This window comes from Tyto alba, unplaced genomic scaffold (genome assembly GCF_018691265.1).
Source record: "Tyto alba isolate M040663 unplaced genomic scaffold, T.alba_DEE_v4.0 Super-Scaffold_10, whole genome shotgun sequence".
In the NCBI taxonomy this organism is placed as follows: Eukaryota; Metazoa; Chordata; class Aves; order Strigiformes; family Tytonidae; genus Tyto; species Tyto alba.
In genome coordinates this window covers 15530646-15536645 of record NW_024881262.1, presented here as the reverse complement: position 1 = coordinate 15536645, position 6000 = coordinate 15530646, and positions in this window count along the sequence as shown.

The window sequence follows — 6000 nt, the reverse complement described above, 5'->3', positions numbered from 1 at the left end:
AGCTGCTAGTTATCTATCATATTAATATGCTTTCCATATACTGTGCTTGAAGCAGCTGGACCAACTTGAAACCAATTTGAAAAACATGTTTATAGAGAAAGGCAAAGGAAATGACCTGTAACACTGTAGACACAGTATGTTCCACATGAGAGCTCCATCAGTTGAGTTTTTACCAACTCAGTTGTTTTATTGTCAGTCAAGGTCTCTAGTATTCATTCTGCTGCTGTTAGCAAGTCTGGGATGCCTCTGACTTCCAATCTGTCTTCCCAATATTTTCTGTGGTTCTTTGGTCCCAGAGAAGAAGCAGCAGTAAAACAGCCATTTAAGTGAATAGCTCCACCACACATTCCTGTGCATCTGCAGCAGAGTGCAATGACTGAACCAGGATTTGCTTACCTAGTGGGTGTGTGAGAAGAATGCGCAAGCAGGTATTTCCTTTCTTTTGATGCTCTGAAGAGACAAGAATGAGTTTCAAAGAATAAGTGCTACAAAATGGATCAATAGAAACAGTTTTTCTTCCAAGCAACTCCTCTGTAAAATGTGAGGAATCTTCCTTGTAACAAAGTGATCCACCTCCCACCCACACACCATTCATGCCAGCAGAATTTAACAAAATACGACATCTAGAAAGATCACAGTTTTAACTATTTTGGATGCTAGGGTCACATCTTAGAATGTAACCAAGGAGAAATTGGATGAATAAAGCATTTTCTCATCTTTCATTCTGCATAAAATTCTTAACTTGATCCCAAATTATTTCTAGTAAGCCAAACTAATCACTTTGTTTCATGAACTTTGAGGCTGAGAATGTAAATCTAAAAAACAAACAAACAAACAAACAAACAAAACAAAACCCCACAAACATTTTCCCTACAATTACTATATTTTTTTCACATTCATAAAGACACGTATACATGCCTATAAATAGGTATTTGATAAAGGAAGTACTGCAGGCCCATTGCTCTCACTTGGTACTGAAAATTTTGAATGTTTTGGTGATTTTGTATTTAAATTCTCAAGCCTAAACCCAACTTTTAGAGGAAATTTCCTTTGTGTGTCCATGTGATTTTAAAATGGAAGTTTTATAGTGACTGGTGGCATTTTGAAGTAACGAGCTATGCAAAGTATCAGTTAACTAGAGAAAAGGTTAAAGTACCAGACTGACTAACACATTCAGCCCTACATGTTCTCTACCAGCTGATCAAGATGCTGTTGCTCTGCAAAAAAAGTACTTGTTTCAGTTGTGGTCAAAAACAAGTGGATCATAAGTTTCTGATGCAATGTCATCATAGAAAAGCTACTGCGATGCTACAGTGTGTGACATGAAGTGCTGTCAGGAGTTAGGAAAGCACTGATGCTATTAAGCAAAGCATCTAGTGGTTCCTCCTCTGAAATGCTAGTTTGGTTAGCCACAGTTAGAAAAAAAGTTGAGACTGAAACAGTACAGAGCAAGACAGCACAGAGTGCATGCCTCTTCCAAAAAAAACAAACCAACCCAAACCAAACCAAAACAAAACAACCCCACAACTTGTTTAATCCAGATAATGCTTTGTTTTGTTTAGTCTAGCAGAATCAAATCTGAGATGAGATAAGATTATTCCTCATAAATACAGCACAAAACGGAAAATGAAGCTCTTCTAAAGTGAAGGGATAATACTGGTATGTAAATAATTGAGTATCAGTTTACCACAAATAAATTGAAGTTATAAATTAAATGGCAGTTTCAGCCATCAGCAGAGTGACATTCAGAAACAGTTTTCCAACAGGACTAGTGGGAGCACCAGCCTAAGCAGACCTAAGGTGGCACTTGATATGTTTGTGAACAGGATAACAAGAGTGTGATGCCTGAGAAAGCAAGGAGCAAACCCGGTTTTGAAGCACAAAGTTCCTGTTCCCTTGAACTGCATTATACAGCTCCTGATTTTGATGCATTCCTTAATCTGGAATATCAACGGAAGTAGATAGAAAACAAATTTTTTCTGTACATTGAACATCCTGGAAGTCTGTAAATTAAATGGTTGTTCCTGCTTTTACTCTTTTCTGGAATCTTAAGGGAGTATTTATTTAAATAATACTTAGACATACAGTAAGTAAATGTGAGCACACACACTTTGCAGGGTATTTGAGCATACAAATATTAAACCTTTACTAATGACAACCATATTTTTTTTAGACAGAACTGCACCCACTAATGAATTGAAAGTCTGTTGATCATGCAGTAGAGACAGGATGAGACTTTTCTAATTCAGTCTCCCTATCACCTGTTATTTTCAACCTGTCTTCCCACTTCTTATCATGCCTTCAAAATTTCTTATCTCTGTTTTACATCTGATCAGCCAGGGGATAAACAAAATCCAGGTGAAACTTTGCAGCTTCAGTTTTTAAAAACTGTTTCTAACTTTTCTGTTCTGGATCTTGGCCAAATTGCTTTGCCATCCAATTTGAACCATTGCTTTTCCATGAACCTGCTGATACCTTGATGCCAAATCTTACATAAAATGTTGGGTTTCACAAACAGCATTTTTTTTTTCAGCTCAGATATCCTTGTTTTACTCACAGGAAAGCTCTAAGTCAGAGTCATTGTCTCACTTCTGCCAGACCATACAATGGAAATGCAGAGCATATTACAGCAACATTTAATATATCCGTTTCAGCAGGCATGTTAACAGTTACTCTGAATCTGCAGAAAAACCTGCAGCAAGCTTGCATCAGGACTCTTGCATCAGGAGTTGAAGAGCCTGAATTATTAGGCAAGGATGCTCCATTTATTAGTGTAGGGGATTTATATGGGTTTGGAAATGTCACCATCCCATCAGACCCAGGGTAACAGTATGAGCAGTAACTCACCTTGAAGACTTCTGAGGGCTTTCCATCTGTAAAAAGTCTTAGAAAGTCCATAAATACACAAAATATCATGGCGTTCTGTGCTGCAGGACCAATGAATCCTTAATGGATTTTTCATTCAAAATGGAAATCAGAGAACAGCCATAAGATAAGGAGAAGCAGATTTTTTTTAACTTGGGCCTAAGATATTTCTTCAGCATTGCTGTTAGTCAATCCCCTTGCCTACAAATTATACGGCCACTGAATATATAACAGCCTTTGCCTATGTATCACAAGAACTGTAAATGTTAAACATAAGAAAATAATTTTTAAATATAAAGTAATTTTTAAAATTAAAATACAAATATTATATGTCACATTAATAAGTTATTTTCATGTGTTATTTACTAAAAGTTTGATGAATCTGTCTAAATATTCAACTCTGCACTTCCAAGTTTAAATCAAATGTTAACTACCAGTAAAGCAAGTAATAAAAAATAATGCCTTTCCTTTAATCTTAAATACCTCTACATTTAGCAAAATTTGGAAGGTTTATTCTGGGATTGCATAAACCTTTCGGGGATATTTTTCATGCCAACTAAACATACGAATGGTCTGCCTCTCTCGTATAACGTACACCCCACTGGCTTGCTCCGCATGGGTCTCTCATGAAGAACAAGGTTTTCCATTAGCAAATGCTGAAGCATGAATCTAAAATGGCCAGAGGGAAAGGGGAAAGTTTCTGTATCTCAAGGGTACTGGAATATAACTGATAAGCTTAGAAGGCTGATATTCAGTGAGGGGGAGGTACTGAACATCAGGAAATGTTCTCATTTTCCCGGAGTGAATAACAATTACCAGTTTCTTCAAACATGTGAGAAGTTCCAGCAATTTACCTAATTCAGAAAATAGGGTGGGACAAAGGTAGCATAAAGAAAGCAAAACATTTAATGAAATACTATATACGAATCAGAAACAAGAAAAATCCTAAACTTCATGTATTCTGTTGTAAGCCTTCCAATGAGAAAGCAAAGTCAAATGTGAGCAACATAATGAACAAACCAAGAGCCAGCTTTGCTTAGGTAGGAAAATCTTTGGCAGCAAAAGAAGAGGAAAAAATTCCCCAGCCCTTTGACAAGAACTCTGCTGCATACTAGTAAAAACCAGCTAACCACAGCAGGGAAGAAAATTCACCTTTTCCTGTGAAACATCTCAAGGTAGGAGCATTATGGGTTTTTATAGAAAAAAAAAATAGTATTTATATGTATAAAATGGATTTTATATTCTTTTTTTTTTTTTTTTTTTTTTATCTTCTGATGGCATTTGCATCAGACCAGAAGCTGAGCTGCTGCACTGCATGGCTGGAGTCCTTAGTGACAGAACATCATGGGTGTGACATACTGGCTGCAGACTATAGCAAAGGGCCTTGCAATACCTTTTCTACCATTTCCATGAAGCACTACAGCAACATTTCCATATCAAAATAAATATTTTTGGGGAAAATGTTTTAAATAATTCACAGAAAATGTAAGGATTTCAAGTAGCTGTGATGTTTCAGGAGGCAGTGGATCAAAGCATGGTCTCTCTCTCTCTACTCTTCCTTCACCCCTTCCCAGCAGATCTGATTTCAGAATTGGAAAGTGAGAAGTACAGAGAAATGTAAGTAAGAGGCAGAGATAAATTAGTAGCAAAAAGCCTCTCTCTAAAACTGACCTGTGTGCTCCCAGTGTTTGAAATACCTGTACTACAAACTCGTTTTACAAACTGTTTCCAATCAAGTTGGTAAAAATAATATTGTTTCGATCATGATCTGCCTGGCAAAAAAGCAATACAATTGAATTTAAACATCCAGATGTGCACAGGTGTAATACAGCAGAATCTGGACAGTGAATTTAAAGCAGCTACCTTATCTCTGGTGCCTAAACATTTCCATGTGTACAGAAGAAAATATTTACCAAGAATGGTGTTGGTTTATGTTCTGCAGCTTACTTCTTTTTTGCTTTGTCAAGGTCCTTTTTATACAAGTTTAACAGAGATGCATCCAACTGAATTAATTTCCAGATAAATTCATGAAACCAAGATTAGACTATGGCTACATGATGAAATTGTTTGTACTCTGTATGTTTTTCTTTGTTCCATGAAGCTTACTTTGCTGAAAAATAGCAAATTATTAATTTTTTGAGAAGTCCAGCTTTCTCTTTAGTTGTTTACTTTCTTCTATGAATAAAAGGAACTTTTCATCTAGACAAAATCCATACCTCAGTCAGATTTCATTCCACACAATTCAGTAGCATGAATTCGATTTCTTGTTATTTTTTCCCTGTGATGTCTCACTTGTTTGAATCAGACAGACTCTCCGCTCAGTTTGAAATTGTTCACTTACATGTTCACAGAGGAACAAAGAGTGCCAAGATTAATTCATTCAGCTTAATTTGCTACCCCATACTCTTGTAATGAGTGAGCTCTTACTATGGTTTTTGCAATTAGTGTGTTTTAATAATGCTGTCCAAGTACAGATTATTAGTCCAATTAATAGCTTCAGGAAGAGTTTGAGGAATATTTCTGATCAAATAAGAATGATGAGTCTTTTGAAAAGGAACATATTATATGAATAAATTGATGTGCAGAGTACCCAATTAATCTATTTGGACTTTTGGGATTGTTGTTTTTTATATGATTTTTTGTTGTTTTTTTCTTTTTTACAATATGACACATGAAATCTGACTCCAAATTCTGATAGAAAGTAGGAAGGGAACTAATTTTAATGAAGTTTTAATGCATAAGTTTTTTTGGAGAGGAAGGCAGAGATTTAGCTGAAGTCCTACTTAATCATATTGGAGTTCTACTTCCTTCTGCCTCTTGTGAATTTGGGTTACTTCAATAAATGTGAATTGAGAAAGTTTATTCATTTCTAAATGGTCTTGTTTTTCTGAAATGGTAGAACGCCCTGACCTTTGCACAGGTATAACAGCAGTTGGTAAAACCTATCTCTCAGCAAAGGGCACCAGATTTCAAAAACATTCAGAGTTTCAGGTAACTATCCAAGTACTAAGCTTCAGACTTTATCAAGTTTACAGATGAAAAACAAGCTATATAGGAGAAGAAGAATGTTCATGATTTACATCATCCACGAAGGCAAACACATACAAAAGGCAAACCAGAACAGTAAATTACCAG